Here is a 23,933-nt window from a genome sequence, read left to right as displayed (position 1 = left end):
ATATCATATGTACATAAGTAATCAGACCCTTTACTCTGTACTTTGCTGAAGCACCTTTGGCAGCGATTACAGCCTTGAGTCTTCTTGGGTATGATGCTACAAGCTTGGCACACCTGTATTTGGGGAGTTTCTCCCATTCTTCTCTGCAGATCCTCTCAAGCTCTGTCAGGTTGGGTGGGGAGTGTTGCTACACAGCTATTTTCAGGTCTCCAGAGATGTTCGATCGAGTTCAAGTCAGGGCTCTAGCTGGGCCAGTCAAGGACATTCAGAGAATTGTCCCGAAGTCAGTCCTGCGTTGTCTTGGCTGTGTACTTAGGGTCGTTGTCCTGTTGGAAGGTGAACCTTCACTCCTCTCTGAGGTCCTGAGCGCTCTGGAGCAGATTTTCATCAAGGATCACTCTGTACTTTGCTCTGTTCATTTTTGCCTCGATCCTGACTAGTCTCCCAGTCCCTGCTGCTGAAAAATATTCCCACAGCATGATGCTGCCATCACCATGCTTCAACGTAGGGATGGTGCCAGGTTTCCTCCAGACGTGACGCTTGGCATTCAGGTTTAAGAGTTTAATCTTGGTTTCATCAGACCAGAGAATCTTGTTTTACATGGTCTGAGAGTCTTTAGGTGCCTTTTGGCAAACGCCAAGCGGGCAGAAGAGTGGCTTCCATCTGGCCACTCTACCATAAAGGCCTGATTGGTGGAGTGCTGCAGAGATGGTTGTCCTTCTGGAAGGTTCTCCCATCTTCACAGAGGAACTCTGGAGCTCTGTCAGTGACCATCGGGTTCTTAGTCACCTCCCTGACCAAGGCCCTTCTCCCCCAATTGCTCAGTTTGGCCGGGCAGCCAGCTCTAGGAAGAGTCTTGGTGGATCCAAACTTCTTCCGTTTAAGAATGATGGAGTCCACTGTGTTCTTGGAGACGTTCAATGGTTCAGAAATGTGTTTGTACCCTTCCTTAGATCTGTGCCTCGACACAATCCTGTCTCGGAAATCTATGGACAATTCCTTCGACCTCATGGCTTAGTTTTTGTTCTGACATGCACTGTCAACTGTGGGACCTTATATAGACAGGTGTGTGCCTTTCCAAATCATGTCCAATCAATTGAATTCAACACAGCTGGACTCCAATCAAGTTGTCAAAGTATCTCAATGATGATCAATGGAAACAGGATGCACCGGAGCTATATTTCGAATTTCATAGCAAAGGGTCTGAATACTTATGTAAATAAGGTATGTCTGTTATTTTTATTACATTTGAAAAAAAAAAATTACCTGTTTCGCTTTGTCATTATGGGATATTGTGTGTAGATTGCTGAGGATTTATTAAATGTTTTATCCGTTTTAGAATAAGGCTGTAACGTAACAAAATGTGTGGAAAAAGTCAAGGGGTCTGAGTACTTCCTGAAGACCACTTCAGAACATTAAATTGAGACAAGCATCTGAAACGCAACATGCCATATGGACTAGGGCGATATGGCCTAAAAAAATCATATCTTCATTTTTTCAAACTTATGGGGAATTCACAATAAATATCTACATTTTTTGTGAATGTGGAAGCCTTCCGCAACCATGAGATCCACTAATAATTTAATTAATTCATCAAAATAGTTTAACCTTTTTTTTTTGCAATAATCACTGATCTGGCTTTCAAGTCTGTTGCAAATTTTGCTATAACCATTCATAACGCACATTCACTAATAATGTGAATGTGCATTATGCAGTTCATTTGGCTATAGAAAATGAACCCGTCTCATCAACAATCTCTCAAGCACACATGCTAGTGTTCAGCCAGCTAATCTTTATATTTCACAGTTAGCCAAATGTAATCTATTTGCTAGATAACAAGGTTGAACAGTTGAACTGTTATGAACACCCCCTTCTGTCTGTCTCCTACTGTTTAACAGCACGCTAGCCTGTCCACTTGGTTCAGATCTGATCATCTATGTTGCAATCAAGTGGCCTACCTTATTTCTCAAAATGAGAAGTTGCCAATTCCTTATATAATTGTGTTTTATGCTTATTTTACATTTGTAAAACACAGACTAGACAGCACAGGAGGTTGGTGGCACCTTAATTGGGGAGGATAGGCTTGTGGTTATGGCTGGAGTGGAATAAGTGGAATGGTGTCAAATACGTCAAACACATGGTTTCTGTGTTTGATGCCATACTATTTACTCCGTTCAAGCCGTTATTACGAGACATCCTCCCCTCAGCAGCCTCCACTGGTAGACAGCTAGTACAACAGTCTCGGGGCCAAAATGCTGCTAGCAGTACGTGGTGCTCCAATGATGAGAGCGACAAACTGAGTATTCATTTTCCAGAATCAATGTTCATTGATACTCTTGTTTTTGTAGTGTCTGCTCAACGCACAATTTAAGTAGTTGAGACATAAAAAGTATTTCGTTAGAAAAGTTTACTTCTCTATTACAATAAATAATGTGTTTTGGTGTCCATATGGCCGATTCTGTTGGAACAAACATGCAAATATCGAGATGAAACTACTTGGCATGAGCGGCTTGGTGTGTGTGTAAACCATAGAGGAAGAGGCAAAGTGAGAGGTTTAACTCTCGCCAAAATCTGTCCAAAATAAGGCCAATGCATTTTTCTATGGGCTTATGTTGGACCTGAGCTTGTCACCTGCCTTCGGGACAACGACTCCCAATGTTAGGGCGGAGCCATGCATCTCGTCATTATATACAGATCTCTGGTGTAAAGGTGGTGCCCCCAGCACAGAGGAGAAAATACAACATTAGAACAAGCTGACAAGCGCTCACAAAAAAATACAAAATAAAACCTTGAATATCGCACAAAAACAATAATTCAAATGAATTCGATATATCGCCCAGCCCTAATATGGACCATTCAGCATCACCATCTAGTTAGCATGTTACTATGTCAACATTAACATTCTGTCAATCAACACAGTCATTAGTTCACTAAGCAACCCACTCCCATATCACTCCATATGGTCTTTGCAGGTGGGTGTACTTTATTGTGAGGGAGGGAGAGAAAGAGGGAGAGCGGTAACAATATTGTTGTTGTCTTGAGGTAGGATACAATAGGCCCCTCACACAGTGTCATTTTGGTTTACCCCAGTAGCATCGGACCCCCAAGAGAGTACACCATGGGAGGGTGTAACGTGAGAGCAAAGGGGTGAGGACGGGTGATTGAGGGATGGACAGATTTCTCTCTCCAATCCCTATATAAAATGACCTCAGTCGGGTAGGTAGTCCTGAAACCTGCATACAAACACTGTAATGACATGTTTCAGTAATCACACATGGTATGTGTGTGTGCATGCTTGTGTATGTGTGTGCTTGTCTCTGTGTGTGCGATTACATCTGTGTGTTTGTGCGTGTGTCTGAGCACGTCCATGTGTGTGTGCGCGTCTCTCCGTCCTTGTGTGTATGTACTCAGTGATTAATTACCTTGCACTGGGTGACTCCTGCCTGTCTTTAATATGGTCCTGTGTTTCCTTGTTTATTTGCAGCACTGCATTATTAATGGCTGCTGGACATTTCACCCTGGCCTGCTGCTGCTCCTGCTGCCAGGACACCTGTCTGTCTGCATCTCTCTCCATTTCTCCCTCTCAATACCTTTCACCCTCCCTCGCTCTCTCTCAATGGTCTTTTGTCTCTCTCCCTTTTCTCAGTGCCTGTCTTAATATCCTTCTCTTTCCCAGTCTCCCTCTCTATGTCATTATTTCTCCATCTTGTCTCTCCCTCTGTCACTAAAGCATTGCAGGGAAAGTCTGGCAAGTAGTCAGTGAGTCTCCACTCACTGCAGAGCTGTAGGTCCATGTACCTACTACTAGGGCTTGGCAATATATTGAATGAATGTATGTTTTTGCGCGATATTCCAAATGCCTGTACCGTAATAATCAATGTTTTGTTATTTTTTGTTTTTATGAGCGTGTAAGTCGGCTTGTTCTCATGTTGTATTTTTGACGCACGCCTCCACCCTAACAATGGGAGTCGTTGTCCAAAAGGCGGGAAGGTAGGCGACAAGCTTAGGTCCAACATAAGCCATTAGAAACGCAATGGCCTTATTTAGGACAGATTTTATTTAGCAAGAGTGAAACCTCTTGCTTCACCTCTTCCTCTATGGTTTACTCACACACCAAGCCCCTCCCCCTGGCTCTAACACCAATAAAATGAGAGATCACATCTTCCTCTCTGACAAGCGGTGTCAACTCGATATTTGAGGTTTGATCCAACAGAAATGGTAATATGGACACCAAAACACATTGAGACATTATTTTACTGTAATAGAGAAGTAAACGTTTCTAATGATAGCCTTTCTATGTCTCAACTACTCAAAATGCACGCCGAGCAGACACTAAAACCAGAGTATCAACGGACAGTCAGTTTGTCGCGCTACCCTGCGTTAGGGTACCATTAGCGGCATTTTAGCCAAAGACTATTATACTAGCTGTCTGGTCTGTTTTATAAATGTGCAATAAGCATGACATACAATTATAGAAGGCATTGGCAGTTCGTTCTGAGAAATAAGGTAGACAACTTGAGTTCAACATCTGAACCAAGTGGACAGGCTAGCATACTTTTCAAACAGTTGGAGACAGACAGAAGGGGGTGTTCATAACAGTTCAACTGTTCAACCTTGTTATCTAGAAATACATCTAAGTTGGCTGAAATGTAAATATAAAGATCAGCTGGCTATACACTAGCATGTGGGCTTGAGACGTGTTCATTTTCTATAGCCTAATGCCTTCTCCAAGAAGTTGGTCATTATTAGTGAATGTGCATTATGCTTGTAGTTCAATTTGTAACAAAAAAGGGTATTTTCATAGACGACTTGAAAGCCAGATCAGTGATCATTGCAAACAAAAAAGCAGGCTAAACTATTTTTGATAAAATAATTCAATTATTAGTGGCTCTTATGGCTGTGGAAGGCTTATATTTAGGTCTTCATTAGCCTTGAAATCATTTCATTATTGCTGACTGTTTGAAATGCAGTGTATTTTACCTTTAATTGTACAACAATGCTTATTTAGAGAAAATATTTTTACAAATCTAGATACTGTACAGTATATATTGTGAATCGCCCATAAGTTTGAAAAAAACATTAGATATGATTTTTAGGCTATATCGCCCAGCCCTACCTACTGGACGGAATGTGGTAACATTATGGGAACAAAGACCTGTCATCAGCAATAACCGAGAACAGGACAATATGACACACACACGACTGATGATAAGTGAGTTAGGTCACATATCCAAAGGTCAATGTTTAATAAAGGCATTGAAACAGTGTCTCAGTCTGTTTTTCTGAAGTTTCAGGATGTACAGTAGAATACACTGCATAGCCTACACCTGTAGTACATACACTATAACCACAACACAGTCCATACTAGACTTCTGCTATTGTATTGGTGTGTAGTGTAATATATACAGTTGAAGTCGGAACTTTACATACACTTAGGTTGGAGTCATTAAAACTCGTTTTTCAACCACTCCACACAATTCTTGTTAACAAACTATAGTTTTGGCAAGTCGGTTAAGACATCTACTTTGTGCATGACACAAGTCATTTTTCCAACAATTACTCACAGATTATTTTACTTATAATTCACTGTATCACAATCCCAGGGGGTCAGAAGTTTACATACACTAAGTTGACTGTGCCTTTAAACAGCTTGGAAAATTCCAGAAAATTATGTCATGGCTTTGGAAGCTTCTGATAGGCTAATTGACATGATTTGAGTCAATTGGAGGTGTACCTGTGGATGTATTTCAAGGCTTACCTTTAAAGTCAGTGCCTCTTTGCTTGATATCAGTGCAAAATCAAAAGAAATCAGCCAAGACCTCAGAAAGAAAATTGTAGATCCACAAGTCTGGTTCATTCTTGGGAGCAATTTCAAACTGCCTGAAGGTACCACATTCATCTGTACAAACAATAGTACACAAGTATAAACACCATGGGACCACGCAACCATCGTACCGCTCAGGAAGGAGATGCCTTCTGTCTCCTAGAGATGAATGTACTTTGGAGCGGAAAGTGCAAATCAATCCCAGAACAGCAAAGAACCTTTTTTTTTTTTTTTTTTTTTTTACTTTATTAAACTAGGCAAGTCAGTTAAGAACAAATTCAATGATGGCCTAGGAACAGTGGGTTAACTGCCTTGTTCAGGGGCAGAACAACAGATTCTTACCTTGTAAGCTCGGGGATTAGATCTTGCAACCTTTCGGTTACTAGTCCAACGCTCTAACCACTAAACTACCTGCCGCCCCCTTCGCATTGTGAAGATGCTGAAGAAAACAGGTACAAAAGTATCTATATCCACATTTAAAACGAGTCCTACATCGACATAACCTAAACGGCCGCTCAGCAAGGAAGAAGCCACTGCTCCAAAACCGCCATAAAAAAGCCAGACTACGGGTTGCAACTGCACATGGGGACAAAGATCATACTTTTTGGAGAAATGTCCTCTGGTCTGATGGAACAAAAATAGAACCGTTTGGCCATAATGATCATCGTTATGTTTGGAGGACAAAGGGGGATGCTTGCAAGCCGAAGAACACCATCCTAACTGTGAAGCAAGGGGGTGGCAGCATCATGTTGTGGGAGTGCTTTGCTGCAGGAGGGACTGGTGCACTTCAAAAAATAGATGGCATCATGAGGCAGAAAAATTATGTGGATATATTGAAGCAACATCTCCAGACATCAGTCAGGAAGTTAAAGCTTGGTCGCAAATGGGTCTTCCAAATGGACAATGACCCCAAGGATACTTCCAAAGTTGTGGAAAATGGCTTAAGGACAACAAAGTCAAGGTATTGGAGTGGCCGTCACAAAGCTCTGACCTCATCCTATAGAACATTTGTGGGCAGAACTGAAAAAGTGTGTGTGAGCAAGGAGGCCTACAAACCTGACTCGGTTACACCAGCTCTGTCAGGAGGAATGGGCTAAAATTCACCCAACTTATTGTGGGAAACTTGTGGAAGGCTACCCGAAACATTTGACCCAAGTTAAACAATTTAAGAAGGCAATTCTACCAAATACTAATTGAGTGTATGTAAACTTCTGACCCACTGGGAATGTGATGAAAGTAATAAAAGCTTAATTAAATCCTTCTCTCTACTATTATTCTGACATTTCACATTCACAGTGGTGATCCTAACTGACCTAAGACAGGGAATTTTTACTAGGATTAAATGTCAGGAATTGTGAAAAACTGAGGTTAAATGTATTTGGCTAAGGTGTATGTAAACTTCCAACTTCAACTGTATATATTTTTTAATTACAGTGAGACCGACACCTCTTCCAAACCACTATTCACTGATTCACCGTATCTCCGTGTGTCTCTCTGTGTGTCTCTCTGCCCCCGACCTGTACTGTTTGCTCCATGCTAATGGCTTTCATTTGCAGCAGTCATGAAACATCAGGTTGCTTAATGAGACTGGAGGATGAGACCGGGACTGGGGAAGCTGGAGTCATCAGGGTCGCATTCATTAGGCACCACACAGAAGAAAACATTTTCAGTTTTCTGTTGCAAAACGTTTTACAACACGGGTCTCTCACAGCCGTGTATCAGTATGACTTAGTCATGGGTTGGCAGTTAACATGTTAAATATTAGTTTGTATAGAAAGAAGTATTATGAGTTTAGAGGCTATGCAACAGGGAGTAGGTAGACTGACACAGGATCAGATACTTTTTTCACTCCCCTATTGGTTAAGGTTCAGATGGAGGTTGCGGTAATCTGATTATAGATGAGTGGTTAAGAGCAACTCCTACCTCGAACACAGAAACAAGAAGGCTTTCATACAAGAAGAGATAGAGCAAGTGGGAGAGAGAAGGAGAGGGAACGAGAGAGAGCACAAAGAAAGGGAGAGCAATGAGGGGAGTGCCGGACTTATTAAAGGGCTGTGCTCTAGACTTCGCAGTGAGATCGACCGAACCAAGCAAATGGAGGAGAAGAGAGAAGGAGAGAAAAGGAGTAGAAGAGTGAATGAATGAGATTGTGATTCTGTTGCACATTCCATGGGCCCAGTGTTTAACTACACTGCTCAAAAAAATAAAGGGAACACTTAAACAACACAATGTAACTCCAAGTCAATCACACTTCTGTAAAATCAAACTGTCCACTTAGGAAGCAACACTGATTGACAATAAATTTCACATGCTGTTGTGCAAATGGAATAGACAAAAGGTGGAAATTATAGGCAATTAGCAAGACACCCCCCAAAACAGGAGTGATTCTGCAGGTGGTGACCACAGACCACTTCTCAGTTCCTATGCTTCCTGGCTGATGTTTTGGTCACTTTTGAATGCTGGCGGTGCTCTCACTCTAGTGGTAGCATGAGACGGAGTCTACAACCCACACAAGTGGCTCAGGTAGTGCAGTTCATCCAGGATGGCACATCAATGCGAACTGTGGCAAAAAGGTTTGCTGTGTCTGTCAGCGTAGTGTCCAGAGCATGCAGGCGCTACCAGGAAACAGGCCAGTACATCAGGAGACGTGGAGGAGGCCGTAGGAGGGCAACAACCCAGCAGCAGGACTGGTACCTCCGCCTTAGTGCAAGGAGGTGCACTGCCAGCGCCCTGCAAAATGACCTCCAGCAGGCCACAAATGTGCATGGTCACCACAAATGTGCAGGTCACCACCTGCAGAATCACTCCTGTTTTGGGGGGTGTCTTGCTAATTGCCTATAATTTCCACCTTTTGTCTATTCCATTTGCACAACAGCATGTGAAATTTATTGTCAATCAGTGTTGCTTCCTAAGTGGACAGTTTGATTTCACAGAAGTGTGATTGACTTGGAGTTACATTGTGTTGTTTAAGTGTTCCCTTTATTTTTTTTATTTTGATTTTGATTTTGATTTTTTGATTATTATTACATTTTGTGTGTGTATATATATATAAAACATTCACACTACCGTTCAAAAGTTTGGGGTCACTTAGACATTTACTTTTTTTTTAAAGAAAAGCACATTTTTGTCCATTAAAATAACATTAATTTGATCAGAAATACAGTGTAGACATTGTTAATGTTGTAAATGACTACTGCAGCTGGATTTTTTTAATGTAATATATGGAATAATAGATTTTTTCATGGAATATCTACATAGGTGTACAGAGGACCATTATCAGCAACCATCACTCCTGTGTTCCAATGGCACGTTGTTAGCTAATCCAGGTTTATCATTTTAAAAGGCTAATTGATCATTAGAAAATCCTTTTGAAATGATGTTAGCACAATCTGAAAACTGTCATTCTGATTAAAGAAGCAATAAAACTGGCCTTCTTGAGACTAGTTGAGTATCTGGAGCATCAGCATTTGTGTGTTCGATTACAGGCTCAAAATTGCCAGAAACAAAGAACTTTCTTCTGAAACCCGTCAGTCTATTCTTGTTCTGAGAAATGAAGGCTTTCCATGCGAGAAATTGCCAAGAAACTGAAGATCTCGTACAACGCTGTGTACTAATCCCTTTACAGAACAGAACAAACGGGCTCTAACCAGATTAGAAAGAGGAGTGGGAGGCCCCGGTGCACAACTGAGCGAGAGGACAAGTACATTAGTGTCTAATTTGAGAAACAGACGCCTCAAGTTCTCAACTGGCAGCTTCATTAAATAATACCCGCAAAACACCAGTCTCAACATCAACAGTGAAGAGGCGATGCTTGCCTTCTAGGTAGAGTTGTAAAGAAAAAGTTATATCTCAGACTGGCCAATAAAAAGAAAAGATTAAGAAGGGTAAAATAACACAGACACTGGACAGAAGAAGATTGGAAAAAAGTGTTATGGATAGACTAATCTATGTTTGAGGGGTTTGGATCACAAAGAAGAACATTTGTGAGATGCAGAAAAAATGAAAAGATGCTGGAGGAGTGCTTGACGCCATCTGTCAAGCATGGTGGAGGCAATGTGATGGTCTGGGGGTGCTTTGGGGATGGTAAAGTGGGAGATTCGTACAGAATAAAAGGGATCTTGAAGAAGAGAGGCTATCACTCCATTTTGCAACGCCATGCCATACCCTCTGGACGCCGTTTAACTGGAGCCAATTTCCTCCTACAACAAGAGAATGATCCAAAGCACAGCTCCAAACTATGCAAGAACTATTTAGGGAAGAGCAGTCAGCTGGTATTCTGTCTGTGCTGGCCACTCCATTATAGTCACCAGATCTCAACCCTATTGAGCTGTTGTGGGAGCAGCTTGACCGTATGGTACGTAAGAAGTGCCCATCAAGCCAATACAACTTGTGGGAGGTGCTTCAGGAAGCATGGGGTGAAATCTCTTCAGGTTACCTCAACAAATTGACAACTAGAATGCCAAAGGTCTGCAAGGCTGTAATTGCTGCAAATGGAGGATTCTTTGACGAAAGCAAAGTTTGAAGGACACAATTATTATTTCAATTAAAAATCATTATTTGTAACCTTGTCAACATCTTGACTATATTTCCTATTCATTTTGCAACTCATTTCATGTATGTTTTCATGGAAAACAATGACATTTCTAAGTGACCCCAACGTTTTGACGGTAGTGTGTGTATATATATATTTTAAAATATATATATTTCTTTGTTTTGATTGTGGAAGATTTGTCAATTAAGCCCCTTTTCTACTTACCCAGAGTATTATGTTTCTGCATGCAGATTGAATGAAGCAAGTCGCTAACTACCATTAGCGCAATTGCTAACTAGCGTTATCGCAATGATTTGAAATCTATGGGAACAGTTAGCATAGACTAGAATAGCATCTACTGTTCCAATAGAGTACCAGTTAAGGTTGCAAAGGGTTGGAAACTTTCCGGGAAATTTCCCATGGTAGGTTAAGCCCGGGAATTTGAGGAATTTTGCTTAAATTCATAAAAAAAAGTTAGCTTATAACAGTGAACATTTGTTGTGGGATACACATAAGGCAATTCTAGGTCTTGTGGCATATTTTGGTTAAACTATCGCCAATTCAATAGAATTGCAACCCTCTGCATGCAGTGCACTCTTCCATCACTAATGAGATGCTATTGAGCCCACACTACTACACTGTCTGAGCCAAGGAGTTGCATGCTTTCTGTTAAGTTTTGATTACAATATTGGGTGGTAAGAATATATTTTATATTACATACATCATTTTTTGTAAACTAGTAAATAGTAGCCTACAGCAAAGTGTGTTTAAATCATTTCTAACTTGTTAACAATTTCTGCTAGTTAGTTTTTGCTACCATGTGGGTTTTAGCTTGAGCCTGCTAACTGAGGAGTGTTAATTCACTTGTTTTCATACATGTTTCATTTTAAAACATTTATCTTACAAAGGAGTTGTTTAATCTAACTGCTTAACTATTTATCTGTAAATGGAATTGTATTTGGGGGTTTTTACTCATTTTCCCCCTAATCTTTGCAGAAAAATGCCACGGGCCATATCACACTGCAAGAGTATCCGGTATCCTGTGGATCTGAGGCTCTTTCCCCTGTTGCCTCCATCGTCCTACAAATCCAACCAACATCAGCCGCCTCAGAGCGCAACCGGTCCTTGTTTGGGAACACACACACCAAAGCACGCAACAGGCTGACCAATACAAGGGTTGAAAAATTGGTGACCATCCAGGCAAATGAAGCTTTTTGAGCCTGACAACGAGCCATCCTCAACAAGGTTGGAAAGTGAGAGTGAAGATGAGGCCTCAGAGTCTGATGTTCAAGAGGTGGACATTGAGGAGGTCCAGGGAGAAGACATGGAAGCCTGAGAGGAAGACAACCAAAGCTTTAGTTTCATTTTACAGATGTTTGTTGAAAACACTTTTGGGAGATGTGATCATTGGGGATCATTCAATATTCTCTTTCTTTTGTTGTTCAGTTAAATTGTATTAATTTCATTAAATTAAAGTTCAATTCATAACTAAATTGTTTTTTATTTCTATTGGAAGGATTTAATAATTTGCAATGATGTCTACTTATGATAAGGTAAAAGGTTTATGTTTCTGTCTCCATATGATATGGTCAATATATCCACTGCAAAAAAACATCTACATTTAAATGGTATTAAAATTAATTTGCCTATATTTCCATAATTTCCTATGGAAAGTTTCCACCTCTGAATATTCCCCAAAATGTGCAACCCTACTACCAGTCATTGCGCTAAAGCTGAGAGGGACCTTTAACATCCTTAAAACTGCATGCAGACACAAACATGGTATCCATGAGTTCATCTGACTCTGGGTAAGTAGAAAAAGGGCTTATTTGCAAAAATCTCACACTATCCCTTTAAGAGGAACAGGTTACAACGTAAATTTGTAGCAAACAGAGCGAGCAGAAAGGAGAATGAGACCCACCAGCTTACAGCCACCGCTTGTTCCTCAGTATCTCCCTACAGTGCAGTGGCACCAATCAGTTATATTTCCGATGGTATCAACATAATTAAATGTTCATGCATTTTGGAGTAGAATCACAGAGTTTCTATACCCAGAGGCGCAACATCGCAAAACTTTGGGGAACGCTTGGCAAGCAAACCAGTCCAGGGTTTGAGAAGTAAACTACAGAAGTGAAAAATGATTCCTTTCTTGTTCATTTTCTCGAAATCTAAATGCACAACCTAGTTTGGAACCAATGTCTTAAGTAGTTGAACATGTTATTACTCCAACCTCGTGAAAGTGACAAACTGAGACGTTTTCAATTTCATCAAAAATGACTTTATATCGAAGGAGTGCCTTTGATTTGATGGCCTGCACATGCACAAGACGACCATTAGACCGATGATGTTTTCCTGAGCATAAGTTTAGCTAGCCAACGTCACCATGACATCGCCTACAAGCGTGATTCTATTGGAGAAGCAGTTTCAGCATGCCCCCTGACCTCCCCCAGCAAAGACCAAACGTCCACAGCACCCCCCCCCCGGCTGAAACAAATCCTAGAGGAAACACTGAGGCCGCTTGCTCTCTCTTTCTTCTCCCTCTTTCACTCTTACTTTCTTTTGTTTTGTTTAAAATTGAACGAGGCCTGGTTGGAATGGCAGACAGGCAGAGAGGAGGGAGGCTGAGGCTACAGCGGGCATGGCATCCGGGGTGTCTTGGCTTAGCTCCCTGTCACATGCTGGGGCCATGTGAACGCAGTGGCACTGACAGAGAGAGGGTGGGAGGGAGGGAGGAGGGGGAGAGATGGAGTGTGATGGGAAGAATATAACTAAAGAGGGGAAGTCTTTAACCAGAGGGGCACACAGGCAGAAAGAGAGTCAGAACAGAGAGAGAGAGACGGAGAGAGAGAGAAATAGTGCAAAATAGGGAGGAAGAGTGAGAAAAAGAGGGAGAGGGAGAAAAGAGATTGAGAGTGCCTTACTGCCTTCACAGAGAGAGCTACAGAGAGAGAGAACTATATGGAAGAGAGACAACAATAGAAAGAGTGTGAGAGAGAGAGATCTCCTCGGCCGGGCTGGCGCAGCAGGTGACATTTTCTCCTTTCCCATGGCCTGGGACATTATCAGAGGCCACAGCTGAGAACAATAGCCTGCAGCGCTGTAATGAATAAGGCTAGCTGCACACTGGGCCTGGCCTGCTCCTGTCCTTGGGCCCTTCACTGTGGAGAGGGGAGGCAGAGGGGCCACCAGGGAACCACTCACTGTCCCTTTAAATTGGCTCTTTAACTTTGTGCTGCTTCACCAGCACAACATAGTGCTGCCTTTTCTCAGTACAGAAGCACTGAGCAGAGCTACAACCTCTAACACTGTAGAACCATTGGTGCTGATACAAAACCACTGACAGGGCAGAGCTGAGCTGGTATAGAACCACTAACAGTTTGTTCATTTTGTTTCACCTACAGAACAGGTTATCTGTTTGTACTCAATAAACACAAAGCTTTTCAACAGTGCCTTGCGGGACAACACCACACATAGGGAAGTTATGTTAGTTAGCCTACTTCCTGGTAGTACCAGTGGTACAAAGTAGTTGGAGTTTTAAATGAAGTCAGATGGTATCAGTGACTGTGACCTTTAGTTTCCCACCAGAGAGAACGCCACCCAAACACAACTTATCTATCTGTCTGGACAATGGTTTAATATTTTCCCGGTATTTTTCAAATGTTCCAGCACTTTTCTCCCAGGTAACCCAATATTTTCCGCCACAACCGGAAGTGTCTTTCAAAAGCATTATAAAGAACATAGTGTCTTCAGAAAGTAAGTATTCAGACCCCTTGACTTTTTTTCACATTTTGTTGCAGCCTAATCCTAAAAAGGATTGAAAAAATCTATCCTCAGTAATCTACACAAAATAACCCCATAATGACAAAAATTAAACAGGTTTTAGAAATGTTTGCAAATGTATTACAAATAAAAAACAGAAATACCTTATTTACATACACTACCGTTCAAAAGTTTGGGGTCACTTAGAAATGTCCTTGTTTTTGAAAGAAAAGCATTTTTTTGTCCATTTAAAATAACATCAAAATGATCAGAAATACAGTGTAGACATTGTTAATGTTGTAAATGACTATTGTAGCTGGAAACGGATGATTTTGAATGGAATATCTACATAAGCGTACAGAGGCTCATTACCAGCAACCATCACTCCTGTGTTCTGATGACACTTTGTGTTAGCTAATCCATGTTCATCATTTTAAAAGGCTAATTGATCATTAGAGCACCCTTTTACAATTATGTTAGCACAGCTGAAAACGGTTGTTCTGATTAAAGAAGCAATAAAGATACCGCCATCGAGCGTAGGCTATAGCAAAAAAAGAGCTGGCGTCCCTCTTCGAATACTCTACTGGTATAAGAATGATTAAAAAAAAATGTTTTAAAACAATGCCAAGCAAGGTATTCTAGTCTAGCTTTTCCTGCATGGGTCTCCAACAGCTAAGGAGCTTCTTTTTTTTAAAGGAGGCCAGCGGAGCACAGTTGCTTGCGTATTGCGCAAGAGACAATAGGCCATAAATTAGAAGCTTCTTATGCATAACCCATCATTAATTAGCTAAATATAAGGCTAATACTGCAATTAATTCTATATATAGGGCTATACATCAATCTAAAATAGGATGATCTAATGGAGTTGATGGAGGGAAAGACTGCGAGAGTGCACTCACTGATTTAAAGCAACGATATTCGAGTGACAGGTTGTTTTAAAACTCTGCAGATGCAATAAAAACAATTCTAATCTTTACAATTCAAAAACATGGTGACCCCTGAAAGCCAGATAGAGATGGGTAAATTAGACGCGTATTCGGTCTTTATATTACTGTACCATAGACAATGCAGCAACAAATGTAGGCCTAACTGTCACAAGAAAATAAGTTACCATGATGAGATGATAGGTCTACATGCATTGTGAACTGTGCTCCATACTGAGATGGGCTGTCTGTCCTCACCCCGAGTGTTGATTCATCATGCAGAGGTCGTAGAGAAGCCTGTTCATATAAATAATTTATTATAATTTACCGGTTTCTCTGAGTTATTTATACTGGGAAAATGGAGTAGATTTGGGTGATAAATCCTGGTGAATCTCGGTAACCAGGTTCCCGCCATTCAACCCTAGTCTGGACCACACACACGTAGGTGTTGTAACCATTTATGTTCTGACCACAGCCGTTGTATGTGATTGTCAAGCAACCACTTATCAGTCCAAAACCCATGGCAAACTGTCATAAAATAAAGTGTCTAGCCATAGAAAATGATAGCAGATTAGACCTAAATTCTGACAACATCCAATTGATCGCCATCTAATGCATCAGTTAGAAACGTGAAAGTCGTAATGATTTCCCTGGAGACTTGAGTGAGTTGAGGCAGAGCGAATTGGTTAAACAACATTTGAGATGGCATTTAAGGACCCAACTTAAAGCAGGCAGGCAGCAGTGTTTCCTAATCAGAGTGTTTTGGGTTTTGAGCTGCTTTTTTGCTATGCTTTAATGCCGAGGGTTGCACATGCAGGCTGGCATTAGGCTGGGCTGCTGTTGATCAAAGCTGGGTAGAGTGCGCCCTGCTGGCCTGGACCTAATCCCCCTGCATGGGCATGAGGAGCACAGGGGACTGGGAAGGAGGAGAGGGGAGGAGTGAGCAGGGGAAAAGGGGGCTGGGGAGGAGTGGAGAGGAAGAGGGGCTGGGGAGGAGGGGCTGTGGAGGAGGGAGCTGGGGATGAGTGGAGAGGAGAGGAGGAGGGACTGGAAAGGAGGGGCCTGGGGGGTAGTGGAGAGGAGGAAGGGACTGGGGAGGAGTGGAGGGTAGGAGGGGCGAGGATGGGCTGTGGAGAGGGGGAGACTGTGGAGGAGGGGGCTGGGGATGAGTGGAGGGGGCTGGGGAGGAGTGGAGAGGAGAGGAGGAGGGGACTGGAGAGGAGGGGCCTGGGGGGTAGTGGAGTGGAGGAAGGGACTGGGGAGGAGCGGAGGGTAGGAGGGGGCTGTGAAAAGGAGAGGAAAGTGGGGACTGTGGAGAAGAGTGACTTACTGGGGATTGGGGCTGACAAGAGGATGGGATTTGGGGAGGGCTGTCCTGACTTTGGGGAGACCCCTTCCCTGCCATGTTAACCCCATGTGGGCTCACTCCCTCCTCTATATCCAAAGCTTCTCACAGAATAAAGCTTTTCCTTCAGGCCAGTTTGACAGACAGCTGAGAAGGCAGGCATTTCCCATAGGGTGTATAGGCTCCCGCCCCCTTCACGCCCCCCTCCACTCCTTCCCTCCCTCAGCAGGCTAGACAGGAATGGCATAGCATGACATTCTTTAGCCCAGAGAGATTCAGCTGCTTACCACAAAACAGTGTTCACTTCAAAAAGTGGTTATCGGTTCCTGCTCTACATTTGAAAACCACAAGCCTTTCTCAGAACCACCTCGGGCTAAACTCAATCACCATGGTCACCACGAATACTGTGCATTACTGTTCATCACAGTACATGAGGAAAGGAGAGGAGGGGGAGGACAGGAGAGCCCTAGATGAGGGTGGCAGAGAAAAGGTAGCCTGTGGACAGTCAGAGATGGAGGGAGAATCCAAAAAAGAAGATGGTCTGGTGAGGGAGAGAAAGATATAGCGAGAGATGAATGGAATCTGTCAGATGGTCTGAGGGAGGAGATGTGAGAAATGATAGCGAGAGGAAAGAGATGAGGACAGATTGAGGGATAAATTGAGAGCAGGAGGGGTGGAGTGGGAGAGAGGGAGGGAGGGATGTCGGCCAAGAGGGGGGGGGTCTATATTAGAATGAAAACAGACATGCTCCTCTGGCTCTGCAGGCTGACACCACTATCATAAAAGCATCTCGCTGCACGCATTCACACACACCACCAGCCAAAACCACCGTCCTCACATCCCGGAGCAGACCACCTCCCCCAACACACACATCCTCCCTACCCCCACACACACCTCTTATGTAACAGCGTGTTCCACCCGTGAGGAGACAACGCAACAGTGCCCTCTTGCCCCCCCCCTCCTTGGGTGTGCACACACAAAACACATTGGATTCGAGTCCTGGAACGTGTGAAATCTGATTAGACAATTACATTGACTCACCAATGGGCTGTTTAGGAACACACCATTAGCTTCCAGCCAGGAAAGGAGATGAGATGAGGGGAGACAACTACTGTTAGGGGACTCATTCTCACTATCGGTTGGCATTCATTTTGAAGCGATTTTCTCTCTACTACTAAACTACTAGTAAAACCTTGAGGACCTTGAATCTAATAACTTAAAACACATTGAAAAAATGAAGAGCTCCTAAATGTGTTGCCAAGACAACCAGTGACACATACATAAAGAAGGTGTCAGAAACCGTGTTCTTCTGCCATGATGTAAAAGATTTGGAGAAGACAGATTTGTGAATGTGGGACCAATCTGGGGTGTTGAGTGAGAGGAGAGCAGATCAGAGGAGCAGGGAGAGGAAGACTCCGAGTCAGCTGTGAGCTTAACGGCTGCCGAGGCTGCTTCAGAGAACTTCAAGCTTCATTAAGCCTTTAAACCCCTAGCTAGCTGCGGAGTTCTTAAAGTCACCATGTCACCACAATTCCTGCTCACTACTCAGCTATGTGACGGGGGAAAACAAGACGCGCAGTAATCTTTTGTTTTGTTTTATGTATTTAAATGTGTGGACTGTGGACAAACTAATCAAACAAACTAATGTAAGGTAAATGTTAATGGCATGAAATGGCCACATGTATGCAAATACTATCACCAAAAGAATTTCCTCTTTATGTAGTGAAAACATCCTCTCTCTGGCCTCACTGTGCTATGAGTGTGTGTACGTGGAAATATGACCAGCCTGGATTAGGGCATTTTTAAGACAGCTGAGTCTGACTGATTAGCCTTTTTATTCGAAACTCGTATAATGGTCATGTGACATTTTCTGAGCGGGCATGTATTAGTCTGCTACGTGTTGTGTACAAAGGGGTCCTTCAGCTTGGGCACTGGCTGGCTGCGTTGGATATCTCCTTCGTCATCAGTTCCACATGAGGACGCATTCCCATGCTGCACCTGTCCATCACGCCGACACACGCTGCCTCAAAGACGTGTGACACAGCAACATTGTAAAACATTACCCAACTCTTTACCCGAGTGAAGGAAAAAACATCAACTCTGCCCTCTCAGCTGACGGTCTAGCTCACCCATAGTATCCTACTCTGAAGTGGAGACAGCAGTAGCCTAAAAGCACAATAGGCCAAGTAATGTATTGTCTGAGTGACTTTTGAATAAATAGGCCAACCAATAACAGTATAATGGCAGTGAATCTCAGTTTAAAAGCAATGCACTGTCAACTAAGCGCAAAGTTTCACTCAACTGGAGCACTGCAGTTTGTGATACGTTTGATTGAGACTGGAAAATAAAATATATATTTTTTAAACAAGTCCGGGGCAGACAGTTATTAAAAGTAAAATCCTCCATTTTCCTAAATGTGGGTTGTTTGCTAAGCTAAACTAAGGAGTAGCCTAATACAAGTACATTTTTCAGGGCTGGTACAAAGCACTCTGGCACCTAAGCCTCTGGGGAAGCCCTGTGTGCTCCGATGCTGAGGTTTAAACCACTGCTTCTGTTCTCTCTCACACACTCTGAGTTTGTTAGTGGGGAAACAGTTACATCCTCTTGGCAAGGGAGAGCTTTGTTAGGTTATTCTCCTGGGAGGTCTCTGGGCTGATCCTAGTTAAGTGGAGTCACAGAGGGACACTAACCTAACGTAGAAATACGCCCGAGCGGAATCCCCACTTCTGTTTTTCAGGGGAAATGGAAGTTAGGTTGATCATACTGTTTCCTGAAAACCAGTACAATCCGCTTTCTGACAACGCTGCTAAGGGTGGAGGGACACTGAAGTCCCTGAAATATGAGCTGATCCTAGTTCAGTGGGATTCTGGAAAAAGGTACCAGGTTTGGGAATCGCCGATTCAACCACAGCTCCCCTGAGTCTTAAAAGCCCTCAACTCACATGGCACCGGTTGTCAACACAACATGTTTTCTCACAGCCTTGAACTGTGAGTTTTTACTTGGGTTAGGTCTATCTTCAGTTTATGTAATAAGTATTGTAATAAACAATATTTTGTCTGTGTAGGTGTCGGTCTTATTATCCTGCAATAAGTGTTAAGTCATTTAATTACCAACATACAGTAATGTACTGTACTACTGACCTGTCATAGTAATGGCCCCTGTGTGGGCAGAACTGGACGTCTCACTCTGCAGACTGTCAAAGAGCACCGCCATGGCCCTTTGATCTGAGCCTGCTCTGTGTGTGTGTGTGTGTGTGTGTGTGTGTGTGTGTGTGTGTGTGTGTGTGTGTGTGTGTGTGTGTGTGTGTGTGTGTGTGTGTGTGTGTGTGTGTGTGTGTGTATCTCTCTGGCAGACCCTCTGCTCACCCAGGTAAGATACTGTATCTCATCTGGTCACCGAGGGAGGGAGGGCAAGGTCTGGTTGGATTCACAGGCTTTAGAGTAAAGGTTCTACAACTGAGCAATCTCACTGCATCTGCCCGCCGTTCAGGCCTATATCTCCAACAGGCATATTTCACAGGTACCAAACAGGTGTTGTTGATTGTAAAGACATGACCGTCTCCGCTACACACCTAAAGACCTAATAAGGCATGACTGTAGAGATGAGATATTAGAGTCTACTGGACTTCCTGTTACAGAGGCTTCACACACATCTAACACAGAAAGGTCTGCGGTGCCACAGTGGCCTACAGTAAAAACAGCTGTGCCTGCAGCAAGTCAGCAAGTCAGCCAATCAGCCGAGGCAGCTCCCGTTTCCTCTCTCCTTATATTCACTATCTGAGAGGAACAGTCACTCAACGTCAGTCAACTGAAGACGTGGCAGTAGCACTACTAGCTTCCCTCCTCTGATCCTCTCCATCCTCCCACTTTATATTTCATTGAGAAGACGCTCTTATCCAGAGCCACTTACAGTTAGTGCATTCGTCTTTAAGATAGCCGGGTGAGACATCCACATATCACAGGCGTAGTAGTAAGTACACTATTCCTCAATAAAGAAGTTAGCTGCTAAGTCAGTGGAAGTAGGAAAAGACAAGAGCAAGCTGTGTTTTTTTTATGGGGGAGGGTCTTATTCTAAGATATTCTTTGAAGAGGTCGGGTTTCAGACATTTTCAGAAGATGGGAAGGGACTGGGCAGGGACACTTCCTCCCCAGCAGACGTGCCCGGCATTCTAGAAGAGCCAGCGTACATTCCTCCACCATTCGAGTGCCTCACACAAGGGCATATGGGCTGCTGCTTTTGAACCACCTTGTATGCTGCTACTCCTGCTCCACTGGCCTTTAAGACCAGAGTCAGGCGGTTGGACTTTTGAACGACCTTGTATGCTGCTACTCCTGCTCCACTGGCCTTTAAGACCAGAGTCAGGCGGTTGGACTTTTGAACTGTAGAGAGACAGGGACCTGGGCATTGGGTAGTGGCCCAGGGGGGTGAGTAAAGGGTCAGACAGGGCCTGAGGAGGGCTCAGATGAGCAGAGTTAAGCTGACTTACGTGGGACAGGGAGGGAGGGAAGTGTTGGCTGGCTGGCTCCTGGAGGAAGAGCAGCATCAAAGCTACTGTACTGTAATGGCTGTCACAGCTGGATGGTTGGCTAGCTAGTTCGACTCAGCTGACTGCACATCTATGCCACACAGGGAGGCTGCAGGCCTAGTGTTAAGCATATTAACTAGAGCTGGGAGATATGGACAAAAATCCATATTGCAATAAATTGCCTGAATTGGTGCGATAACAAATAGAACAATACGTTTAATAACAATGTGCACCATTTTTCTTGTTATTATCCTTTAAAAACTACTACTACTAGTTTAATGGTTATGCCATCAATTCTCCCATTAACACTCACCCATATAGCAAACTTATTTCATTTCAAACTTCACATTTCTGTAGTACAGGCTACTTCCGCACCTCTCTGATTCAGAGGGGTTGGGTTAAATGTGGAAGACACATCTCAGTTGAAGGCATTCAGTTGTACAACTGACTAGGTATCCCCCTTCCCCCTTCTCGTAATGAACGATATCAGCAAAATGCCTGCGATAAGTGGTTGGTATGGTCGGTGTCGATCATTTTTGGTTAATCGTCCAAGCTCTACTGTTCACCACCAATATCACACACACACACTTTCACACACCATCTACATGAACTGATTCTAGTATCCACTCAAGTCAGCAGCATACCACCCTGCATACCACTGCTGGCTTGCTTCTGAAGCTAAGCAGGGCTGGTCCTGGTCAGTCCCTGGATGGGAGACCAGATGCTGCTGGAAGTGGTGTTGTAGGGCCAGTAGGAGGCACTCTTTCCTCTGGTCAAAAAATATCCCAATGCCCCAGGGCAGTGATTGGGGACACTACCCTGTGTAGGGTGCAGTCTTTCAGATGGGACGTTAAATGTGTGTCCTGACTCTCTGAGGTCATTAAAGATCCCATGGCACTTATTGTAAGAGTAGGGGTGTTAACCCCGGTGTCCTGGCTAAATTCCCAATCTGTCCCTCAAACCATCACGGTCACCTAATAATCCCCAGTTTACAATTGGCTCATTCATCCCTCTCCCCTGTAACTATTCCCCAAGTCGTTGCTGAGAATGTGTTCTCAGTCAACTTACCTGGTAAAATAACAGATAGATATATATATTTTTTTTTAAGTCACTGTTGGCTTTTAAACAAAGACACAAAAGGACTATGGGCCTGGCACATTTGACAGTGAATGGGGACAACAACGTTAGCCATTTTCAGTTTCACATTGACAACGACCTCTGCAACAATAGCTAGCCTCTCTCAGTCCGGGCAGGACAGGACACACGTTTGGGGAGACAGAGAGTGTGTGTGTGTTTTGGCCTCTGTTCACGTGCAGTACCAGGCTCCTAAATTTAAAAAGCTCACCTTCACGTTTCTAAGACCTTCATGTCCCTGGTGAACGTTCTAGAAACAAAGACACAGTCAGACAGGCAAGCACAGTGTTTGTGCTAATCATCCCCTGCTTACCCAGAAGCCTTGGTTATATTACTGCCACTTCTCTGTCTCTCTGTTTCTCCCGCCAGCTGAAGCAGAGGTGGTGTATCAGTGGTGGGAGAGTGAATGAAAAGCGCTTCCTGCTCTCTGGTGGGGCTGGGACTGGGGCTAGTGCTGAGGATGGGACTGGGGCTAGTGCTGAGGATGGGACTGGGGCTAGTGCTGAGGATGGGACTGGGGCTAGTGCTGAGGATGGGACTGGGGCTAGTGCTGAGGATGGGACTGGGGCTAGTGCTGAGGATGGGACTGGGGCTAGTGCTGAGGATGGGACTGGGGCTAGTGCTGAGGATGGGACTGGGGCTAGTGCTGAGGATGGGACTGGGGCTAGTGCTGAGGATGGGACTGGGGCTAGTGCTGAGGATGGGACTGGGGCTAGTGCTGAGGATGGGACTGGGGCTAGTGCTGAGGATGGGACTGGGGCTAGTGCTGAGGTTGGGACTGGGGCTAGTGCTGAGGATGGGACTGGGGCTAGTGCTGAGGATGGGACTGGGGCTAGTGCTGAGGATGGGACTGGGCTGTGGCTGAGGTTGGGACTGGGCTGTGGCTGAGGTTGGGACTGGGGCTAGTGCTGAGGATGGGACTGGGCTGAGGTTGGGACTGGGGATGAGACTGGGGCTGAGGTTGGGACGGGCTGAGGTTGGGGCTGAGGATGGGACTGGGCTGAGGTTGGGGCTGAGGATGGGACTGGGCTGAGGCTGTGGCTAGGGCTGGGGCTGAGACTGGGGCTGGGGTTGAGGATGGGACTGGGCTGAGGCTGTGGCTAAGGTTGGGACTGGGGCTAGTGCTGAGGATGGGACTGGGGCTAAGTTTGGGACTGGGCTGAGTCTGAGGCTGAGGCTAGGGCTGGAACTTAGGCTAGGGCTGGGGCATGTAAACCCAGCTTGGCAGGCAGGCAGTTACTGTGACAGTCCAGGATGCAGGGTGCCTGGAGGACAGGGCCCGTGCAGCATTTAAATGACCACAATTTACTGAATACATTTAAGAGCTGGGGTTTTATGGTCCCCCAAGCCCCCCTTACATCCCTCTCTCTCTACCCATCTACTCCTCTATCCCTCTCCCTCTCTCCATCCATCCATCCATCCGCCCACACAGGCATTCATGCCTTTCATTGCAATGATAATGGGCCAAAGCTGTAACAGGGCCCATGTCTGAGGGCCATAAGTTGCAGCGCTGGCTTTGTGGCCATATCATGCGTGTCGATGGGACGGAGTGTGCTGCCACGGTTCAACAAAGACGGAGGGAGAGTAGGGGCAAAACAACCACACAAGACTGTCCCTACTGCCTTCAGCAGGGCAACTTTCCCCAAAGCATAGCTTCCCTGTTATTCTTAAAACACCAGTCATGCCAGTATTTACACACAGTCAGGCCTGGTCGGCAAGCCTGAACACGATAGGTGACTGGTGTTCAAAATGTGTGTGAGCTATACACACACTATGGTGATACTGGATAGGCAGTTATTGTGTGGTGAGCTTCACTTCCTACTTACCTTGTCAATACTTGTTCCCAGAGCCTTATATCTGCCTATCATTACCGCCCTGCATGGAATATGGAC

The 23,933-nt window shown here is 44.1% G+C and overlaps 1 protein-coding gene across 1 annotated transcript in view; it reads right to left on the bottom strand.

The window, feature by feature from the left end:
* The window catches only part of LOC129823637 (PH domain leucine-rich repeat protein phosphatase 1-like), an 87,236-nt gene that overhangs the window by 60,808 nt on the left and 2,495 nt on the right, over positions 1-23,933 (bottom strand). The gene's annotated exons all lie outside the window — the stretch shown is intronic.

The sequence above is a fragment of the Salvelinus fontinalis genome, chromosome 26 (genome assembly GCF_029448725.1).
Source record: "Salvelinus fontinalis isolate EN_2023a chromosome 26, ASM2944872v1, whole genome shotgun sequence".
In the NCBI taxonomy this organism is placed as follows: Eukaryota; Metazoa; Chordata; class Actinopteri; order Salmoniformes; family Salmonidae; genus Salvelinus; species Salvelinus fontinalis.
The sequence above is the reverse complement of the archived record's forward strand: the minus strand, read 5'-3'. Positions and strand labels throughout refer to the sequence as shown.